Below are 22,602 nucleotides of genomic sequence, written 5' to 3' on the forward strand. Positions count from 1 at the left end.
AGTTTGTACTACTGATGTGGCACTAATTGGGTAGGTTATGTGGTCATTGACTTGGTCAATCAGCTCCTTAGATAATGATATCATGCCAAGTGGCATATTATGATTGGTTTAAATTTCACGTATTCTATTGGTTAGAATGGTGTCCAACCACAGGCTGACATATGTCCCTGCCGGAGGCCACCAAAATTTTGTTTGAAGTCTAGGAAAAGGCAACGGGGGTCGAATCGTGACCTTCCAACACACAACACAACCAATTACCAATCCACCACAGTGGTATTTCTTAATATGAATGTACCGTGAGTTATATTTGAAATTCGTTGGTGCGGAGTTCAGAGAATGGGCCAGCCTGCGTGGGGCTAACCACGATTATGTAACCACCCATATGAACACTGCGGAAGTGGAGTGGGGGCCTGATCAATTGGGGTGGCCCGTTGGCCTTAGCCCCAGGCACGTGTCCCCCCACATGGCCTCAATTTTTGAACCTTAAGTGTTAGGGGGCATTTTAATTGTTTGATAATTTTGCCCAGTTTTCGCGAAATAGTCGCTTTGTTAGCACACTTTATCGGAGAAATTGTAGGATGATTCGGATTTTAGGGAATTTGTGGTGTGATTAGGAGAAGATTGGGAAAGGCCATAACTTCTTCAGGTTTTTACCAAATCAGGAGCAGAAAGAAGCTACACAAGATTTTTTTGGCATTCTGGAGCCATTGGAACATGTTTCAGACCATTCTAAGCATTGTAATCAGATGTATTCACACTTTTAAGAATAATAGAGAGGACGAAGCCATTGGAAGCTGGACCAAGGAGATGTAGCCCAGGAGGGGTGAAGTCCTTTATCATGTGCTGCTGTGATACTGTTTATGGTGATGTTAATGACTATCATTTTTTGTTGTTCAATCATTTGATTATGTAAATTTGCACTTAAAATTTACATAAAAACACTCAAAAACCCATGTTTAACTTGCAAACAATCTTATGAATCCTAAAGCATATTTAATATAATCTAAAAGGGAATTTTAGCACATCTAAACTAATTTTCTTAATTAGATCAATTTTGTTATTAGAGCTTTTGGTTTTATCTGTGCAAGGAGGATTTAACTGTTTGCAAGTTTATGCCATGGTTACAAGGTTAAAAAACAAAAAATGAGAAGAGGAACTGGTTGAAAGCCCTAAAGTTGGGTCAAACGGAAGAAGGGAAAGGTTGCCATAATCTCCACCACTGTTTCTTCCTCAAGTTGTAGTTGAGGCATCGGTGATCATGTCTCATAAAGGAGATCATACAATGCCAAAGGATGAGAAGGTATTTAGGAACACTTTCTTTGATATGATAGAGATGGTGAAGGTCCTCTATGAAGAGAGGAATACCATACTGTAGGGTGAAAGCTCCAAACCTCCCAAAGGATAAGGTTCTTCAGGAGGAGGTAATGGAAATGGAGGTAAACCTCCACCCTCTCCACCATATTCTTCTTCACAGGCATCTTCACCCTCTTCCACTAACACAACCCTTACTCATACTCATCAACATACCTCAAAAGAAACTGGTAAATCACCCTTATTAAAACTTGATGTTAAATTTGAACTAACCATGTATAATGGTGAATTGAATGCAAAGAAGCTTGATAATTAGATTCGTTAGTTAGAGGTATATTGCAGAATTCAAAACCTTCAAGAGGATGGAGGGTGCAACATTAGTATGGTGGGAATCAAAGACACAAGAGATTAAAAAACATGGTAAGATCTCAATTTCTTGGTCTAATTTCATTGCTACAATTAAAAGACAATTCTACCCTCTAGCTTATATGCAGAAACCCATCATGAATTGGTAGAACTTTAGAGAATTTGAAGGTCAAAAAGTGCAAGATTACACCCAAGAATTCAGAAAAATGGTCTCTAATATTAGGTGTAGATTTGCAATCACAAGACACGTTGCTAAAGTACATAGGGGGTTTACACAGTTACCTTCGGCATATTATCTTAATGTTTAATCCCAATCATCTAGATGATGTGTGTGTGCAAGCCACTCATCTTGAGGTAAGGGGGAAAAACACTCTAGAAGAGGGTAGTAAAAATCCATTTAAGAGTAAAGGAAAAGAAAAGGGTTTCAAAGGGAAGGGAAAGAAAAAAGCATCTATCAAGAAAGAAGGAGAGAAATTAACATGCAAGCATTGTTCCAAATGTTAGTGTCGGTCTTTGCAGCTTTCCACTAGCGATCAAACAAGCTCTTTGTTATAGATCTGACCCAGAAATACTATAGATCTGATATGAAAATGTAAGATAATGCAAATGAACCCAGAAAGTATATGAAATGATTCTTTATTAATCAACCCTTAAGGTAGGGCAACACCATACATTCACTCCTTAAGGAAGGAGAACACTCCACAAGCCATATGTTTGTTCATACAATAATCCTTCACTATATTCCTTAACTTGGAGTCTCTAGCCTCTATATAGGCCTCATACATACAATACCATGGGTCATTACCATGGTTCCCTCATACCATCAAACTAATACCATGGGTCCATTACATTATTACTAACTACTTGTGGTCCCTTACATGATATGGGTTAACCACCTTATTTGTTACTATGGCCCATACATTATTACATTATTACCTTGGGTACCTCCCTTGGTACCCCATATTATCCCCCCTAGGTATATAACATTCCACCCCCCTTAGCATGTTTCGTCCCCGAAACATGGGAAGAACACAAATAATAAGATCTACTCAAAAGAGTATTCCACTGGTACCATGCATGTGCATCTAGCCATCCAAGGTGAACCCTCGATCTTGCTAGTGCCTCGCTTTCTTGAGATGGAAGTTGACCATGGCAACTCTTCTGTGTTGATGTGTAGTAGGTGTGTTACACTAAAAAATGTCACCATGACTATTTACAGTTAGTATGGCTCAATCAACAGTCATGCTACCCTCTTAGGCAAGTCTTATGCCTCTGCTATCCATCTCAAACTCAAAGAAGACAGAAAGTCTTGTAAAAAATGTGTTTATCTCTGGGGACGCAGGTTCTCTCAAGCCTTACCTGCGGGGACGCTCACAATGTTCACAAAGGCTGCGTCCTTGGACGCTCTGTATGTTAAGGGACAGGTGCGTCCTTCTGTAAAAGGAAAAATGTGCAAGTTTCATCTTAAAAAAGTTACTTGTGGTTACTTCTAGAACTTTCTAGAGGTCGGTTTGATGAAATGGATGCGCCTCCAGTTGGTTCATGTATCCCTATTAAGGAGAAACTTATCCCATCAATAAGGGAGCTATCCCACCCAAAGAGGGGGATTATCCCATTGATGGTGGACCTGAATAACCTCTTTACAACACTATAAATAAAGGCATTGAGCCAGAGGGAGAAGAGGTTGAAGCTATACATTTTCTAAGGGTAAATGCTGCAGGAATTAGGACTCCCATTTAGAAGCTTGTGAGGAGAGATTGCCATCTTTGCTTGTTCTATTTGGAAGTGGGTGAGCTTTGTCAAAGTAGAGGAAGACTCTTGTGGACCCTGGAAGGAGCTTGCACAACACCAAGGCTCAGGTTGTAATGGTTCCTTTTGATTACCTTTAATGCAAATTGGTCCATTCTTCTCAATAACTTGTTGTTTATGGGTTATTTCATGTACTCCTTGGTCTATATGTTGAATATGCTTTGTTTTATGTTATAATCAGGTGCTATTTAATTGTTTGACTGTTGGTGATTGCAGGTTTTGGAGAAAAGGAGGAACTCATCCAGATCAACAAAGCTTGGACTTCTACAACAGCGTTTGGACAAAGGTAAGAACGAAACACTTGATTTCTCATATCATAATGCATGTTTAGAGAAGGATAGCTCCAGTTTGTTTTGTTTGTCATTAGAATGTCTTAGACTTCTAGGAAGGTCAGTTGTGTCTGCACAAACGACTGATTCCGTGTGACAAATTGGGGACTCCACTGGGGAATCCATTAATGTGAAAAGTCTTTTCCTTTGTATGAACTTTGCTCTGAGAAAATTAGTTTATTTTTCTGGCTTTTGGCTCTGTGATTCTGTCTCTGGGTGGGTTAGCTTAGGATTAGTTTTATTTTGGTTTTACTTGAGCTTTTCAGTAGGACGCACCCTCTGAGTGCTGCACAGTGCGTCCCTGGACGCACTTTTGCTGTGTGCACAGAGCGGGCCCGCACCTGTACTAACGGGTTGCCTGCGTCCCCTGCCAAAATTTGAGAAAATTCCATTTTTTACACTTTTTGCTCTTAGATTTTGCTTTTTCTTAGTTTTTACTGCCCAGATCCATTAGTCTCCTGTCAAAGATCTTCACCTAAGCTTGTTTCATTGGTATTCCTGCTTTAAGCTTTCATCAATTGGGTGTTTTGAGTCTCTTTTTTGAGAAATTCTTAATTTGATTTCCTTTGGTCATTACTTGGAGGTTTCTCTCAGCCTTTTCACAATTTTGCATCTTTTTGCTTTTGTTTTTGCAAAAAAAAATTCCCCCTCATTCGCCGGGGGGGGCTAAATTGTGTATGAGTGTTAATCGCCTTTGAGTGTTTTTATGTTTTGATCTTTGGAACTCTCACCCAATTTTCTCGACTTGCACTTGATTGGTTCTTAGATCACATTAGAATCGTCTTGTGTTTGAGAATTCTCTTGCATAGATCACATTTTCATAATTAGAATTCTCATTTTCAGAATATGAATGAGAAATGTGCATAGATTACATTTGCATACTTTTCAAGTGAATTGTGCATAGATTACCATTGCATAGTTTACATTCTGAAAAATCAATCGTAGATTTAGATCAGCTTTCTTTGATTTGAATTTACACAAAATATAAAAAATAAAAAATGGTTTGGAATTGATTTGCATTAGTTTTTCTTGATGAAATTAGTGCATTAGAGAATTTGTTAAATTTTCTCTTGGTGATCAATTTTTTGCATTGTTGGAAGTGAATGGAAACTCTCTCCTTACTTTAGTTAGGATTCATCGAATTGAAAAGATTACATTATCATATTCGATTGCATTCAGTTGAGTCGGGTCATAACACCATTGGTTTCATCTCCATTTACCCATTTGAGTAATAACAACCTTAATAACACAGCGCTTAATTAAAATTCATCTAGTAATTTTTACATTTCTAGGGCTCTGAAGCACCAACATAGCTTAGGCTAGTGTCTTGGAGTAGGTGAGTACTTAACTCTCCAAGACAGTAAAACCAAACAAGTAGCTGATCTTGTGATAGAATCAAATCCAACTGTTTCATTTGTACTCTGGGAAAGCTCCTCTTAAAGGAGAAGCACGAGCTCGTGTCCGAACCAGTGAGGGGATCAATCCTCCCTCGTTGGGAATGACGCCAGACACGCACGTATTACAAACGATAAACCTCGGATTAACCATTGTCGAGGAGCCAGGGGTCACTTGTCGGTAAACCTTGGATTATTGTCAAGGAGCCGGCAAGGGGATTGAGCTTGATACTCTGCCCTTGTGTGCTGTCGGAGTGTAGACTGTTCCCCCAGGTGCATTTTTTGCTGTTGGTAACCTTAGTGACCATTATCTTAGGATTCTACCCAAGGTGACGGTGGAGGGAAGATCCCACTGTACCTGGAGCAGACGTCGGTTATACTCACTTGGATTTTCTGGGGGGTTCACTTCACTCGAGACGGTTAAAGTGGAGGAACTTGGTCCAGTCTATTCATTAAGCAGGTTGTCGGGGTAACTGTTCCACCCACTATTTCTGTACTGAATTCTGCGAGGTTGGGCTTCATCACCAACTAGTGTTTTCGGTCCGGAGAGCTTACTGTTTGTGTGTGGTTTGACTCCTAGATTTGATAGCGCGTGTTAATTTGTTTGTTTTTACTTTTAGAGACCATAGGTGTGAATTGTGAATTTTAATTGTTAGGTGTGCATTGTGAATTGTTAATTTTAGTTTTAAATTGTTAATAAAATTCACTGAAGTTGAATATAATGGCAAATGTTCCGGAATTTATCAACCTAGGAACCCCTCCTAATGAGAATCATAGTACTTTTCCTTACTTTGGAAATGTTGGTCCTCCTTATATGGCTACTTTGTCATTACCTGGATTTACAATAGGTTTACCGATATGGTTATTTTCAACTTCGTTGGCCCAAAATACTCCAATTGTTCCATCTCAACCGGATGCTTCACCTCAACAGAGTTCACCATCTCAACATCACCAACCTTCTGTTGACCCTTTACCTTCTTCGCCTAATTTTTCTTCCTCCATTTCTTCCTCTTCGCCTAGCAAAAGCCTTGATGCTAGTAACCAGGAGGCTAAGAAGAAGAAGAAAGGGAAGAAGAAGAAGAAGAAGAAGAAGCAAGATAAGAAAGAAGTCAACCAACCAACCATGGCTGTAAGTGTTAGTTGTGTTGAGGAAAATTCTGACATGCATCGTAAACCCAAATACCCTTGCAGGCTTTGTAAGGGTGACCACTTCCTTATCAATTGTCCTGGTATACCAAAGGTCTTGGAAGTATGGTCAGAAAAATCTCATCAACTTTCTGTTGATCCATCAACCAGTGATAGTCAGGTTCCTGGGAAAAAGGGAAAAGTTAGGTTTCCTTGTAAGTTATGCAAAGGGAGTCATCAAACTCACATTTGCCCTCACATGGATGAAGCCTCAACATTGTTGGAAAACCTTATTGTTCCACAGCAAGAATTTCCAACTAGTTACCGTAAAATTTCTCCCAACCTACCGTCAACTGACGGAGTGATTGATCTAATTTCAAGTACAGTCAATCACACTCTCCCATTGGAGAGTGAAACTCATGTCACTCAGGTTGATGATCCATTAGTTGATCAAGTGGTCGATTCAATTTCACATTCGATCGATCCCGCTTTCCCTTTAGAGAGTGAACTTCATACCGCTCAGGTTCTTCTTGTTACATCAGATTCTTCTATGCCGGGGGGCATTTCACCTGTTTCTACAGAATCCCCTCCAAGCACTGAGGTCTTTTCCTTTGATTGGAATAGACTGACAGAACCTCGTCTTCCTTCCTCCATCCCTTTCCAAATCATTGTCAAGGCGGGTGGTAGGGACATACATCGTACTCAGGTAGATGAAGGTGCTTCTGTCAGTATTTTATCCTCAACTGTTTGGAAAGCTTTGGGTTCCCCTCAGCTTGCGCCTATTACGCAGAATCTGAAAGCTTTTAACAGAACCATCAGTGAACCTTTAGGGATTCTTCCTAAGTTTTCTATTACCTTGGAAGGTAAAACTGTCTGTATTGATCTTATGGTAGTTCGAGGTCCCTTGGATTTCAATTTACTCCTTGGGCGAGACTATGTTTATGCAATGAAAGCTTTCGTATCGACACTCTTTCGCGTGATGTCTTTCCCTCACAATGGCAGTATTGTGACTGTAGACCAGCTTTCGTTCCCTAGTCTTGTCTCAACTACCAATAATATGACACCCCTAAATGTTCCTGATTCTAAAGTGGTATCTACCCTGCCACGAGTTAATTATGTGGCAACTGGTCCCATGTTTTCAGTTATCGATGTAAGTGAGCCTCTCACTGTTGATTTAGATCCGGTAATTGACATGGAAAACTCTATGGGATTACTTGAACACGATGTTCTTATCCCTTTTGAGTCCCTTGACATGTGTTCCTTCCCAAGAAGTATTCTTCCTTCGGATGAAGACCTCTTGGAAGCCATGATCAAGGTGTGTCCATTGACATGTCTTTCCTCCAGTTGGAAGCCATGATCAGTGTATACGAGGATAGTTTTTTCTTGTATCAACCTCGTTAAAAAATGAAACAGGCTATCATGAGGACAGTTCTTTTACTGAGTCAACCTCATTAAAAAATGAATCAGCTAGTTTTTAGGTCATATAGATAGTTAGAAAGTAGGATTGCGAGGAAAGTTCCTTTTACTGTGTCAACCTCGTTAAAAAATGAATCAGTGTATGAGGACAGTTCTTTTCCTGTGTCAACCTCGTTAAAAAATGAACCAGGTACGAGGATAGTTTTTCCTGTATCAACCTCGTTAAAAAATGAAACAGGCTAGCACGAGGATAGTTTATTCCTCTCTCAACCTCGTTAAAAAATGAAATTGGATAGTACGAGGAAAGTTCCTTTTACTGTGTCGACCTCGTTAAAAAATGAATCAGTGGGGGTGAGGATAGTTTCTTCTAGTCTCAACCTCGTTAAAAAATGAAACTGGACGTCATGAGCATAGTTCCTTGTCTTGTGTCAAGCTCATTAAAAAATGAAACAAGGAGTTGTGAGGATAGTTCTTCCTGTATCAACCTCGTTAAAAAATGAAATAGGAGGGTATGAGGAAAGTTCCTTTTACTGTGTCAACCTCATTAAAAAATGAATCAGTGAGTACGAGGATAGTTCTTTTACTGAGTCAACCTCGTTAAAACATGAATCAGGTAGATTTTAGGATATATAGGTAGATTATAGAAAGTAGGGTTAGGAGGATAGTTCCTGTTACTGAGTCAACCTCGTTAAAAAATGAATCAGGTTTGAGGATAGTTCCTGTTACTGAGTCAACCTCGTTAAAAAATGAATCAGGTATGAGGATAGTTCTTTTCTTGTGTCAACCTCCTTAAAAATGAAACAACTCCCTTTTCAAGTTAAATATTGAAAGTAAACCTTCATTTCATCCAGCCGGTTGAATGCAATGAAGCCTGGGGGGCATGTACCTCGCTTTGCATCATTATGCTGGGGGCATGCGAACTTTTTGAGCATAGTTCCTTATCTTGTGTCAAGCTCGTTAAAAAATGAAACAAGGGTAGGTTAAGTAGGTAGATTGTAGAGAGTAGTCATGAGCATAGTTCCTTGTCTTGTGTCAAGCTCATTAAAAAATGAATCAAGGATTTCAGAGCACAGTTCCTTGTCTTGTGTCAAGCTCGTTAAAAAAAGAAACAAGGAGTCATGAGCATAGTTCCTTGTCTTGTGTCAAGCTCGTTAAAAAATGAATCAAGGTTTTTTAGAGTAGAGTTTTTTGTTAGGTAGATTGTAGAGAGTAGACATGAGCATAGTTCCTTATCTTGTGTCAAGCTCGTTTAAAAAATGAAACAATGATTATGAGCATGGTTCTTTGTCTTGTGTCAAGCTCGTTAAAAAATGAAACAACTCCCTTTTCAAGTCGAATCTTTACAAGATCTTGAAAGTAAAGCTTCATTCCATCCAACTGGTTGAATGAAATGAAGCTTGGGGGGCATGTACCTTGATTTGCGTCATTATGCTGGGGGCATGTGAACTTATAACAAGCATAGTTTTTCGTTTCAAGCTTGCGTAAACATGAAACCGAATCCGAGCATAGTTCTTTTCCTGTGTCAAGCTCGTTAAAAAATGAAACAAATCCTCCTCTACTTGAGTCGAGAGATTGACTAGATCTCGCAGATGTTAGGTTGTATTTTTAGGTTAGTTATTTCAATTTTTTGCATAATTTTCTTACAGTTTTAGGTTGAGTCTTTCAAACAATCTCGTTCATGAACCTTCATTTCATCCAACTGGTTGAATGAAATGAAGTTGGGGGGTATGTGCTCTAGCAGTTACGCTTAGGGGGCATCAAGCACAATTTTTCCTCTGTTTCAAGCTTGTGTAAAAATGAAACTACTCTGAAGCATAGTTTTTATCTGTTTCAAGCTTTTGTAAAAATGAAACCTATCTCGAGTCAATTTCGGTTATTTTCAAGACTCATTAAACTCATGAAAATCTCGAGATTATTTTGCTATCTTTCATTCTCGTAAAACAAATGAAAATGCCGAGTTCTTTCCGTCTTTTCCTGCTCGTAAATTAAATTGAAAGTCGGCCATATGAGTACATTTTTATCCCTTTTTCGAACTCATTAAAACTTATGAAAATGTGAAAACCACGAGTACATTTTTATCCCTTTTTCGAACTCGTTAAAACTTATGAAAAAGTGAAACCTCGGAGTTCTCTTTTAAGCCCTTTTCAGACTCCTAAAATATGAAAAGATTGCCGAGCGTTTCTTTTACACTCGTTAAAACGGAATTAAAAGACGGTCCCCTTATAGCTCTTTTCTGACCGTAAAATCAGGAAAAGATTGCCGGGTTTTTGTCGTTTCAAACTCGATACGGAAATAAAATGACGTGTCCTTGATCGCTTTTTACTTTTCAGGTCAGTGGCACTAATTATGAAAGTACTCCTTGGTCGCAAGATCAAGCGGTTCCCCCAGGTATTATTTTATACTTTTTCGGGCTTGAGGGACACAAATGTACGAAAAAGTTTAACGTGGAGTCTCCTTTAGTTTTTTTAGACTCTCTAAAATTGAAAAACGCCGAGTTTCTCCTATACTGGGCTCGTTAAACTTTTACAGTAGAGGACCTGTTCAATTACAAACAGGAACGAACCACTCCTTCCTAGGGTTCGAATTTAAACTAGGTTGGACTCGTCCGAAGGATGAGCTTATAATCAAGCATATGTTATCCTCCTCAAGCTTGTTAAAAATAAAGAGGTACTTGCCAGAAATGGTGGGGGAAAAGAGAGAAGAATGAACCTATTTGTCACCTTTTGTCTCAAAAGAAACTTTATTACCACTCTTGAACACGACACTGTTTCATTCACCTTGGTTGGGAAATCTTTTACCTCACAGTTGATCAAACCACTTTGAAAGTCTTTAACCGGGTTCCGGGGATTAACTTTGAGTTATTCGTCACCAAGCCATCTGTCGTGTCGTTATGTGTTCAAGAGGTCTGCAAGCAAAACTTTCATCTGCAAAATACTTGTCATCCATTTGACCATCCCTGAGTCAGTCCTTACAGCAACATTTCTTCAACTTGAACAATGATTTCGTGTTGCGGGCTTGCCTGCAACGGGTCGCTTTCTATCGACATCGACACATTATCTAGAAAGATGACTTAGGAATCGACAGTACCTTGAAGTCTGCATGCATCAATGGCAGGTTTCTCGCCTTTGACGTCAGTTTACATCATTGACTTTCGATCAAAGGATTCCGTGAAGTGTTCGACATCAAAACATCTATTCACATTTCACGGGTTGTGCTTGGTACTTTGAGAACCATTGACATTACTGGTGGTCTCTCTCACGCTTGTTAACAGTTTACATCATCGACTGGTAATCAAGTGGTTTCTAACATGTTCGACATCAAATCATTTAATCACATGGCTAGGATCGTACCAATTCGGGAAGTAGAAGTGAAGACCCTGGATCTAGTTTCTACCATCCAGGCTGCGAGGAGTTTTGTATTCATTATCTATGTAGACTAATCATAAACAGATGGCTGCGTCCATACTGTGTCTACAAAAGTCTATTAAAATGATGTACTGCAAGATCATTCCTGTATCAGAGTAGTTAGTCCATTAGTTAAAGTTTTGAATCTGAGTATGGGAATGCCTACCTCAGTGATGATATAATCTTATACATGTATTTTGTGTTGAAAATTGCAGGTTCCAACCAGGTCATCCACAAGACAATCCTTGAAATGATAAAGCGCTTCACCCTTCCTAGAATTACAAAACCCTAATCTATTCCAGGCTTCGCACTTTAGGGGGCAATCTGTTACACTAAAAAATGTCACCATGACTATTTACAGTTAGTATGGCTCAATCAACAGTCATGCTACCCTCTTAGGCAAGTCTTATGCCTCTGCTATCCATCTCAAACTCAAAGAAGAGAGAAAGTCTTGTAAAAAATGTGTTTATCTCTGGGGACGCAGGTTCTCTCAAGCCTTACCTGCGGGGACGCTCACAATGTTCACAAAGGCTGCGTCCTTGGACGCTCTGTATGTTAAGGGACAGGTGCGTCCTTCTGTAAAAGGCAAAATGCGCAAGTTTCATCTTAAAAAAGTTACTTGTGGTTACTTCTAGAACTTTCTAGAGGTCGGTTTGATGAAATGGATGCGCCTCCAGTTGGTTCATGTATCCCTATTAAGGAGAAACTTATCCCATCAATAAGGGAGCTATCCCACCCAAAGAGGGGATTATCCCATTGATGGTGGACCTGAATAACCTCTTTACAACACTATAAATAAAGGCATTGAGCCAGAGGGAGAAGAGGTTGAAGCTATACATTTTCTAAGGGTAAATGCTGCAGGAATTAGGACTCCCATTTAGAAGCTTGTGAGGAGAGATTGCCATCTTTGCTTGTTCTATTTGGAAGTGGGTGAGCTTTGTCAAAGTAGAGGAAGACTCTTGTGGACCCTGGAAGGAGCTTGCACAACACCAAGGCTCGGGTTGTAATGGTTCCTTTTGATTACCTTTAATGCAAATTGGTCCATTCTTCTCAATAACTTGTTGTTTATGGGTTATTTCATGTACTCCTTGGTCTATATGTTGAATATGCTTTGTTTTATGTTATAATCAGGTGCTATTTAATTGTTTGACTGTTGGTGATTGCAGGTTTTGGAGAAAAGGAGGAACTCATCCAGATCAACAAAGCTTGGACTTCTACAACAGCGTTTGGACAAAGGTAAGAACGAAACACTTGATTTCTCATATCATAATGCATGTTTAGAGAAGGATAGCTCCAGTTTGTTTTGTTTGTCATTAGAATGTCTTAGACTTCTAGGAAGGTCAGTTGTGTCCGCACAAACGACTGATTCCGTGTGACACAGCGGAGTCGCCAATTTGTCACACGGAATCCTGCAAAAAATTAAAAAAAAATTCTCCCCTTGTGCCCAAGAAAGTGCTCCGATACCACTTGTTATAGCTCTAATACCACTTGTTATAGATCTAACCCGGAAATACTATAGATCTGATTCTTTATTAATATCAAAACCTTAAGGTAGGGCAACACCATACATTCACTCCTGAAGGAAGGAGAGCACTCCACAAGCCATATGCCTATTCATACAATAATCCTTGACAATTCTCCATGTGGAGTCTCTAGCCTCTATATAGGCCTCATACATACAATATCATGGGTCATTACCATGGTTCCCTCATACCATCAAACTAATACCATGGGCCCATTACCTTATTACTAACTACTTGTGGTCCCTTACATGATATGGGTTAACCACCTTATTTATTACTATGGCCCATCCCATTATTACATTATTACCTTGGGTACCTCCCTTGGTACCCCATATTATCCCCCCTAGGTATATAACACTCTTACAAAGTGGTCGTAGGGTGTTAAAGTCAAATTTTTGTCATTTCAGTGAGTCTTCAAGTAAAAATTTGGTCACTGGGTATTAGGTCTAGGATTGTTTTCACTCATTCCAAAATTTTCCAAGTATTAGTCCATGTCACCATTCAGCTATGTGTACCATCATTCAAAGAGTTGTCATCATTATTTCAAGTTCCAATGGGTAATTTTACACCTTGTTTGTGCTTTATTTGTGCTTAGGTAAGGCTCATTTCCCTCTCGTAGGTTTTTGAAGGTAATTTTTCTTAGATGGTCAAATCATCAAAAACAATTGTATCATGATGCTCATACACCTTCCCCTATCCTTAATATACCTTCTTAAACACTTCCCATCACTTATATGCCTCAAATTCATCATTTTCCCACAAACCCTAGCATATTTCTACAATTTGACACTTTTCTAGGTTAGGCTTTTGTTTTTCCCTTTTGGACCCCTTCCCCTCACTCAATCCTTGAAATTCTACTTTCCCCTACTTCCTAACATTCCTCCCTACTTCCTAAAATTTTCTCAAGAAATTAGAAGCCCCTCATCCATTTCATTTCCCTTCATTTCTACAAATCCCCTATTCCACACATCAGGATAGGTTTTATTTAAATAATGTTTTTGAGCAAGAAAAAATGAATTTGACAAACATGAGAGAGGTTTTTTTCCACCATATACCCAAGAAGAAAAGCCTCCTTTAGTTTTTACACAGGTCTCATCGTTTGAGAGAAATGTCCAAAACATCATTTGCCTCAGGAGAGTTGATGCACTTCTGGAGTGACCTTGGAAAAATCAAGCTTTCTCCTAGCTTGAGTGACCAAATGACTTGCTTGATGAGTCAAATGATAACTAGACACAGATAGATTTCCAATGAGCTATCATGTGCTTAATTTTGAGTTGAGGAAGGCCTCCAAAAGTTGACTGAAACAACACTCTCCATTTTGGTAGCCTCATTCTTCACATTTTGACCAGTCTTGAGAGATTGAGCTTTTGATAGGGCTAATGAGATCCAAATTGAAAATTCAAGATTTTCTGGAAATTAGACTTGACAAGCTTTCCAACACACTATCCCACGCATAATTTTGAAATCAGGAAAGCAGTCAAAAATCATCTTGAAGTGGCATTGCACGTTTAGGAGGTGGCAATGCACGTTGAGAGGTGGTGCTACGTGTTTGTGGGTTGCTGCTGCACATTGAGAAGAAAGTCTAGAAAGGTCTCAAAACTTCATAAAAACTTCAAAATTTCCCTCCTTCCCTTCATAAAAGTAACTTTTCCTCCCATACTACATTGTTGATTTACATTCAAAATTTTATAATTCCCCATGGCAAATGTCAAAACCTAAATTCTCCCTTGGTTATGCCTAAACCCTAAACCCCAACTATTCCTCCTATCACCTATCACTAAAACTCTAAACTCTTTCCCTATTACATTCCATAACATCCACATCCCTTTATCCCTCTTCCCAAAAAGCAATATCTCAAACAAACCAAGCCCTCCCACTCATTTTTATGATTCCTACTCCCTCATTCATTTTCTAGCCCATAAGGTCATCTCCCATCCCCTCACTCCTAAATCACTTTCCCTCATTCCATTAATAAAACCTCAAGCCTTGCAAACATGGACATGGGAGACATTTATTGCTCATGACATCTTCAGGGGTCCTCAAATTCCTCCACTAGCATCTCAAGAATCAGGAGGACCTTTTAGAAGTGCTCAGGTAAAGAAAGATGAGAAGGCCAAAGAGACTAAATCATTTAAGTGCCTGGTACCTACATGACATATCAGAGGGATACAAGGAGATTTTTTTCAGTTGATAACATGGCCTACCATTATAGGACTCGAAACAAAATTTGCAACATGAGGGTAAAAAAGATGAAAGCTAGGCTAAGGCGAGCTCTAAAAGAAAAAAAAGAGGAGGATAGGCTTAGGTTTCTTGTTGAAGCTTACTTGGCTCATCAAGATGCTTCATGATGGTGCTGCTCACCAATTTTGGTCAGGTTTAGAGGAGATTTTGTTTTTTTTTCAAATTTTGGAAATTGCACACACAGAAAATCTGGCAGTGGCGCTGCACTTTTCCTAGGGGCACCCAATTCACAAATGGTTTGCATTTTTTGATTAAAAGTGATTAGTACATGCACCCTATGGAATTTATAAGTTTTGGGGGCAAAACTGGTCCGCCAAAAGGTCAAAAAATACCCTAAAAATGACATTTCTGCCACTTTTTGGACACACAGAAGCAGTATTGGGCGAATGCATTTTTGAGGGGTCAAAGTAGCTTCAAATGAAGAAATTCTAGGTGTTTTGGAAAGTAGACATGAAAGCCTTTCCAATGAGCTATCATGATCTCAATTTGGATGCCGGGAAGGCCTCCAAACGGGACCTGAAAGTGGCACTACGCGTTGAGCTAGTGGCGTTGCACGTAGGGCAGTTTTTGCACGGGATGGCTATTTTTCCATTTTTTCACTGTGTTCATGGATTTTCTCTCATGGAGGATGTTTTATTGATGTAAATGATGACTTGGCTTGTAAATATGATGGATAATTAGTAGTAGAGGGTAGATTCATTAGATTAAAAGTCAATTTGAGCTTCAATGAATTAGTTTTTTCACTTTTAGAGGCAAGTTGTTAACATGCCTGTATTCTAGTTTCTTGTTCAGAGTTGGTTATATTAGCTCCTCATCTTAGGGATTCAACCCCTGAGGATGGGTGGAGGTTGAAACAAAGAATTCTTCTTCTTTCTCATTGTAAAGGGTCGGACACAATTGGATGCTCAGACTTTGATTGTACATCATTTTGTAGCAGTTTAGCAGGAGATTAATAAGAATTGCAGCTATTTTTATGGGATCCATGTGGTGTGGAGTTTTAGTACAGTTTCTTCTCTTTTAATCATATGTTAATGTGTATTGTATACTTCGTTAATCTTTTCATTGCTTCTATGTGAATGCTTTCAAATTGATAGGCAAAATTCATTACATCAGTGCTCTGCTTTGGGAAAACATTCACCATTTCATGTTTTTTGTAGTCTAGGAAGGATACATGGTTTTCACATGCCATTCTTAGCTTCTCACCAGTCTTAAAAATATCTCCCCATCAAACCCTAGAGTGATAAACCTTATGCCTACCTTGCCTCATTGAACACCCTGCAATTTTGACCTAATTCCTCGACCTAAACTATCCAGCTCCTCCTAATCCAACAAAACCCTTTCAAAATCGAATCAAAACTTTGTTCTACTATACCTAGCCTAAAATCCTTTTCTTGATCCAGTCATCTTCGTTGAGTTCCTTATGGAGAGAGCCCTCTCTCGGCCTAGTAGGGCTAGCTACTTGGCTAAGCATGGTTTGTAGTTACCGTGGCATTGCCTTCCTTTAGCCTGAGGCTCAATCCAGGTGATAACATAGTGGCAACCATACTGGGGGATGTAGTTTATGTTCCTCAAAAAAATGTATCAAGTTCAGATCTGATTGTTGATGGTGGACAACAGTTAGACAATGGAAGGCTGAAATCATTCACTTGGTGACTCCAAATCAATTTCGAGATTAGATCGAAGGACTCCACTGGAGGATGAACCTGACCAGTAGAAACATGAGAGGACAATATGGAAAGATCAGGTATTCAAGTTGGAATTTCATCCAAGACATTATGTTCTTTGTTATAAATTATTTTTTCTCTTTTCCCAAGAATGTCAAGAAGGCTTTACAAAGTATACTATATTTGAGAAAATATCCTAGACTTGTATGTGATTACTTCCCTTTGAAGATTGTGAATACAAAATATCCGCATGCCTTTGATCTTGATCAAGACCCTTCTTCTGAATCTTATGATGACCGTCTTGAAACTGATGAACCTCAAGAGATCAAGAATAATTCTACAACTTTTGTATATACTCCTATACCTTGTAAAATTTCGGATAGATACAAGCCTATGATTTTACCTCCTATATCCCATGCTTTCCCTAAAAATCATTACCTATATATAACAAGATTTGATGGTGACTGTGACAACATCAATGTTGAGAGACATGTACTGAATTTTGAGTCTTTTCTTGACCTTTTTGAAGTTGATGAAGAGGATGTCAGTATTAGGCTTTTTGTTCTTTCTTTGTAAGGAAAAGTCAAGAGTTGGTTCAAACCCTGCCTAAAGTGAGCATCATAGATTTCCAGCAGTTCATCAAATTTTTCCTTGACAAGTGGGTGGTAAAACATAACCCTTTCTTAATTCTAGAAGAGTATAACTAGCTCAACCAAGGGAGATAGTACAACAATTTTCTGCCAGATTTAACCAAGCTTATTGTTCAATGCCTCTTAATATAAGGCCTCCTCCTGATTCATCTCTCTTGCATTATCCAGAAGCCTTTGATCCAGAAATGGAGTTTCAGCTAAGAGAAAGGAACCTTGCAACACTTAAGGAGATACAAATGGTGTAGTAGATGTAGAGGCTAATCTGTTGATCAGAAGGGCAAAGTTGAAGGAAGAAGAGATGAAGAACATAGATCCATAGGAATTGACATCTTTAGAGGTAAAGCTTGACAATTTTGGTAAGTGAAGTGGAAGAGATGATGCAAAAGATCACCACAAAGAATGAGTATGATGTTCAAGACCATGGCTCGATGATTGAAGAAAGATAAGTGGCTGATCCAAAACATTTTCTTTCTTATCCCAGTTGTCATAGATCTGATAATGATTATTTTATAGATCATCTTAGAGAAGAGAGATTTGTTGATCTGACATGTATGCTTGATGATGTGTTTTATACCAATGATTTGTCTAAGTTTGATCAATATGATGATGATTATGTTCTCCAAACAGAAGCTAGTCTTGTAGACAAATCAACAGCTAGTTTGTGGAAGGAGGAAGTTCACTTTCATTAGCTCAAATACAGTGATCAGCCAATGCATATCAGCTATGGAAGTGAGGAGGAAAGTGCAGAAAATTTTGAAGTAAGTGAAGGATCTTTTCCTTTTTGTTTTACTTCATTTCAGTTCATCAGAGACAACTTTCGTGCAATCAGAAATCAACTGTCGATAAGTTTTGATCTTGACCATCTAAATGGAAATGAAATCCTTGTTCAAGACTTCCCATATCTAGATTTGTAGCCCCCGAATGCCATTGAATGTCAGGTTGCAGATGAAGACTTGGAAGCTAGAACATATGATCAAATGATGCAAGATGATTCCGTACCATTATGTTTTGAATCATTTTAGTTTTTGAAGGGAATTTTGCATAGTATATCTTCAAATGAGAAGCCTATAGAAAATCATGCAATCTAATGGGAACCAATAGAAAATTGGTTGCAACATTATTTTCAAGTTTTTCACGATCCAATAGTTGATGTGTTGGATGATATCTACAGTCAAAGTCCTTCTCCATTAGCTAACTGTGAGCTTGAAAAAAGTATTGATACAAACTTGATCTGGAAGCCAGTTTCTTTGTCATTTTTAGCAGGAGTATCATCACAAAGCTCAGATGAAATTTTGCATTCATGGTATGAGGAGAAGCAAAGTAATCCATTGGATGGGCTAAGTCCCAGTGCACATGAATTTCAAGAGCCTTATGTAGCATTTTTGGAGTCAGATAGAGCATCCATATTATTCAATCTGGGAAAATTTGGATCTGTTTACAAGTTTTCATGGGAGTTTCATTTCGAGAGTTCTCTCTTCTCTCATAAACAAGCACTTGCAAAGAATTCAAACAGCAGCCAGAATGCTTACTTGGTTGCATTGGTTGTTTCATTTTTCTTGATCAGGTGATGAATGGAAGAGTTAGAGTAGGTTCTATTGAATAAGCTCCATTTTGAACATCTTTTCCAGTTTGTCAGTTGTTTTTTAGTATTGAATCAGTTTTTCATTGAGTAAAAGTTAGTTTGTGTCTTTGAGTCATCAGTATCCAATCATGTATTTCAGATTGAGTTTTTTTACTCCATGCCCAATGGATAAGGCTACTTGGTCTATGGTGTTCTTAACACCTCCAAGGAGATACCATCCCCAATGGAGCCAATGTTAGTTTCAGTCTTTGCAACCTTCCACCAGCGATCAAACATGCTCTTACAAAGTGGTCTTAGGATCTCAAAGTCAAATTTTTGTCATTTCAGTGAGCCTTCAAGTAAAAATTTGGTCACTAGGTATTAGGTCTAGGATTGTTTTCACTCCTTCCAAAGTTTTCTAAGTATTGGTCCATGTCACCATTCGGCTGAGTGTACCATCATTCAAAGAGTTGTCATCATTATTTCAAGTTCCAATGTGTCATTTTACACCTTTTTTGTGCTTTAGTTGTGTTTAGGTAAGGCTCATTTCCCTCTCCTAGGGTTTTGAAGGTAATTTTTCTTGGACGGTTAAATCATCAAAAAACTTGTATCCTGATGCTCATACACCTTCTCCTATCCTTAATATACCTTCTTAAACACTTCCCACCACTGATATCCCTCAAATTCATCATTTTCCCACAAACCCTAACCTATTGCTACAATTTGACACTTTTTTAGGTTAGGCTTGTGTTTTTCCCTTTTGGACCCCTTCCCCTCACTCAATCCTTGAAATTCCACTTTCCACTACTTCCTAACATTCCTCCCTACTTCCCAAAATTTTCTCAAGAAATTAGAAGCCCCTCATCCCCTTCATTTTCTTTCATTTCTACAAATCCCCTGTTCCACACATCAGGATAGGTTTAATTTAAATAATGTTTCTTAGCAATAAAAAATGAATTTTACAAACGAGATAGAGGCTTTTTTCCACCATAGACCCAAGAAGAAAAGCCTCCTTCAATTTTTACACAGGTCTCATGGTTTGGGAGAAATGTCCAAAACATCATTTGCCTCAGGAGAGTTGATGCACTTCTGGAGTGACCTTGGGAAAATCAATATTTCTCCTAGATGGAGTGAAAAAATGACTTGATTGATGAGTCAAATGATAACTAGACATAGATAGCTTTCCAATGTGCTATCATGAGCTCAATTTGGAGATGAGGAAGACCTACAAAAGTTTACTGAAACATCACTCTACACTTTAGAAGCCTCATTCTTCACATTTTGATAAGTCTTTGGAGATTGAACATTTGATAGGGAAAATGAGCTCCAAATTGAAAAATTAAATATTTCTGGGAAATTAGACTCAACAAGCTTTCCAACTCACTATCCCATGGCTAATTTGGACATCAGGAAAGTAGTCAAAAGTCATCTTGAAGTGGTGATGCACGTTTAGGAGGTGGTGCTGCGCGTTGAGAGGTGGCACTACGCGTTTGTTGGTTGGTGCTACACGTTGAGCAGAAAGGCCAAAAAGGCATAAAAATTCATAAAAAATTCAAGATTTCCCTCCTTCCCTTCATACAAGTAAGTTTTCCTCCCATACTACATTGTTGGTTTGCATTCAAACTTTTAAACATAATTCCCCATGGAAAATGTCAAACCCTAAATTCTCCCTTGGTTATGCCTAAACCCTAAATCCCAATTATTCCTCCTATCACCTATCACCTATCACTAAAACTCTAAACTCTTTCCCTATTACATTCCATAACATCCACATCCCTTTATCCCTCTTCCCAAAAAGCAATATCTCAAACAAACCAAGCGCCCCCCTCATTTTTATGATTCCTACTCCCTCATTCATTTTCTAGCCCATAAGGTCATCTCCCATCCCCTCACTCCTAAATCACTTTCACTCATTCCCTTCATACAACTTCAAGCCTTGCAAACATGGACAAGGGAGACATTTATTGCTCATGACATCTTCAGGGGTCCTCAAATTCCTCCACCAATGTCTCAAGAATCAAGAGGACCTTCTAGCAGTGCTTAGGTAAAGAAAGATGAGAAGGCCAAAGAGACTAAAGCCATTTAGGTGCCCAGTACCTACATAACATATCAGAGGGACACAAGGAGATTGTTTGCAACTAATAACATGGCCTACCATTACATGACTCAAAAAAACAATTGCAACATGAGGGTCAAAAAGATGAAAGCTAGCCTAAGGCGGGCTCTAAAGGAAAAAAAGAGGAGGATAGGCATAGGTTTCTTGCTGAAGCTTCCTTGGCTCATCAATATGCTTGATGATGGTGCTGATCACCAATTTTGGTCAGGTTTGGAGGAGATTTTTTTTTTTGTAAATTTTGGAAATTGCACACACAGAAAATCTAGCTCAACGCACAGCGCCACTGGCGCTATGCTTTTCTTGGTGCACCCAATGAACAAATGGTTTGAATTTTTGGATTCATAGCGATGCGTAGATGCACCCTATGGATTTTCTAAGTTTTTGGGGTAGAACTGGTCCACCAAAAGGTCAAAAAATACCCTAAAAATGACCTTTCTGCCACTTTTTGGACACACTAAAGTAGTCTTGGGAGAATCAAGGTTTGAGGGGCCCAATGAGCTTCAAATGAAGATATTCTAGGTGTTTTGTAAATTAGACTTGAATACCTTTCCAATGAGTTATCATGAGCTCAATTTGGATGCCGGGAAGTCCTCCAAAAGGGACTTGAACATGGCACTGCGCGTTGGGCCAGTGGCACTTCGTGTAGGGCAGTTTTTGCACAAGATGGCTATTTTTCCATTTTTTGACCGTGTTCATGGATTTTCTCTCATGGAGGATGTTTTACTGATGTAAATTATGACTTGGCTTGTAAATATGATGGATAATTAGTAGTAGAAGGTAGATTCATTAGATTAAAAGTCAATTTGAGCTTCAATGAATTAATTTCTTCACTTTTAGTGGCAAGTTGTTAAGATGCGTATATTCCAGTTTCTTGTTCAGAGTTGGACAGATTAGCTCCTCATCTTAGGGATTCGACCCTTGAGGATGGGAGGAGGTTTAAAAAAAGCCTATATCTTCTTCTTCTTTCTCATTATAAAGGGTTGGACACAGTTGGATGCTCAGACTTTGATTGTACATCATTTTGTAGCAGTTTAGCACAATATTAATAAGAATTGTAGCTATTTTTATGGGATCCATGTGGTATAAAGTTTTAGTACTTTTTTTTTCTCTTGTGATCATATTTTAATGTGTTTTGTATACTTTGTTAATCATTTAATTGCTTCTAAGTGAATGCTTTCAAGTTTATAGGAAGAATTCATTACATCAGTGCTCTGCTTTGGGAAAACATTCACCATTTCATGTTTTATGCATTCTAGGAAGGATCCATGGTTTTCACATGCTCTTCTTAGCTTCTCACCAGTCTTAAATATATCACCCCATCAAACCCTAGAGTGCTAAACCTTATGCCGAACTTTCCCCATTGAACACCCTGCAATTTTGACCTAATTCCCTAGACCTAAACTATCCAGCTCCTCCTGATCTAGCAAAACCACTTCAAAATCAAATAAAAACTTTGTGCTACTATACCTAGCCTAAAATCCTTTTCCTGATCGAGTCATATTAGCTGAGATCCTTACAGAGAGAGCCCTCACCTGGCCTAGTAGGGCTAGCTACTTGGCTAAGCGTGGTTTGTGGTTACCCTGGCATTGCCTTCCTTCAGCTTGAGGTTCAATCTAGGTGATAACATAGTGGCAACCATACTAGGGAACATAGTTTTATGTTCCTCAACAAAATGTATCAAGTTCAGATTTGA

The sequence above is a fragment of the Pinus tabuliformis genome, chromosome Q (assembly GCF_031772625.1).
Source record: "Pinus tabuliformis cultivar Carrire ecotype Pingquan chromosome Q, CPIR1, whole genome shotgun sequence".
Taxonomy (NCBI): Eukaryota; Viridiplantae; Streptophyta; class Pinopsida; order Pinales; family Pinaceae; genus Pinus; species Pinus tabuliformis.